The sequence below is a fragment of the Galeopterus variegatus genome, unplaced genomic scaffold (genome assembly GCF_000696425.1).
Source record: "Galeopterus variegatus unplaced genomic scaffold, G_variegatus-3.0.2 Scaffold1877, whole genome shotgun sequence".
In the NCBI taxonomy this organism is placed as follows: Eukaryota; Metazoa; Chordata; class Mammalia; order Dermoptera; family Cynocephalidae; genus Galeopterus; species Galeopterus variegatus.
This window is the reverse complement of record NW_007727988.1, coordinates 300,789-302,491: the sequence shown is the minus strand read 5'-3', so window position 1 is coordinate 302,491 and position 1,703 is coordinate 300,789.

Sequence of the window (1,703 nt, the reverse complement as noted above, 5' to 3'; positions counted from 1 at the left end):
GAACCTAGGTTAGAGGGCTGAATGACTCTATTACATGAATGTAAAGTTGTTTTCCAGCCAGCGTGGAGCTGCAGACTTGCCATGAGACATGTACTATCCAGACCCTAAGAACCCAAGGAAGACATCAACAAAGCTTTGCTTTAGGGTGGAATCAGCATATCAAAATCCTGCAGGACTCTAAGATAACGTTGAGGACAAGAACAGAAGCCAGATGGAGACTTGACGAGAATTTGCACCTGTCCCTTACACACAGCCCTCATAGCCTGCCTCTCCCCCTCCTGCTTTCCATTCCTTCAACCACCTCAAGAACCCTTCAGCAAATCTGAGTCTTTGAGATGGTTTTAGTCTGGCCCTTCTCCTTCAGGTTTACTGGGGAGATGGCTCAGCTTGCTGTCTCCTCAGGCCTGAATAAAGCTGCCTTCCTATTTCACCAATAATTTGATTTTGGGTTTTTTTTTTTTTTTTTTTTTTTTTTTTTTTTCTGTTTTGGCAGTGGGCAGCCAGACTTGGGTTCGGTAACAAAGGGACAGGCAACTCTAGGGAAGACAGCATTTGTAGCTTCACACAGATCTCATTGATTCCTTGGCTTTCCTCTTTTCCAAGGTAGTCCAAATGTCTCCCTGTATGAACATCTTCTTTGAAAGGGATATGGTCAGTTGGGCTGGGTGAGGTAAACTGGGGGAAGGTAGATGACCAGGATGGGGAAGTGCTGCTGAGGTGGGGCTGGGGAGAATGAAGACTAATGCCCAAGATCAAAGCTAGGGAAATAATGTTTCACTGCCAAGTCCAAAGGTCAGGGGCAAAGTGGAAAACTGGACACAGAGCCACGGTCAGGAGCCAGCAGAACAGGAAAAATGGAAACAGGCCAAGGTGACAAGACCAGGCCGGGCATGGTGGTTGCTGAGAATGAGCTGGCACCATGCCTAGCCTTACTGGCTCTTAACCCAGACTCACGCACAGAAAGGTCACATCCAAGGGGAACAAGAGAAACCAGGGTTTCTTCACCCAGGACCATAACCCTCCTGTGTGGTACACACGATTGTGTGTATTTGTGCATTTTTCTGAGATCGTTAAAGGGAACAGCGCCCCCAAAGGGGTTATTTTAAGGTTTGAACGTTGAACCTGGTCATCCAAACGAGGAGGGTCTCCGCCCCCTCCAAAGGGGCAGAATCCCCCTGCCTCGCGTGCCGCAAGGGCTCTCTGCAGCGCTGCTGCAGTCTGAGCCGATTCCTCCCGGGAGCGCGGGCCACTGGGTCTCGAAGACGATGAGTTTAGTAAATGATGGAGGATGGGCGGAGGGACAGATTAAAATGGAAGAGTGTGATTCGTCCCAATGCAGCCGCCGACTGGCTCAAATATTAATGCGAGGTTTGCCCGCTAGTCCGTTTCGTTTCACTGGGAAAGCAAACGTATTTCCGCCCCTCTATGGTGGGGTGCAGCTGGAGTTCCGGGAAGGAGTGCAGCGCTCGGACGGGCACGACGGCCTTTGTCAACCCACCCTCCGACCTCAAGGCCACAGTACAGCGCCGCCAATTGCCAGGATTCGGACTGACGAGCGCTCCCCACCGCCCCAGCGCCTCGCCCCGCCCCTCGCCCCGCCCCTTCGGGAGGTCCGTGGCGCGCCGGTGTGACGTAACGCGTGTGTCAACGTCAGCACGCGCCAACCCCGGAAGAGGCGCGGGCCGGGAGAGCAGTCGCAGCTT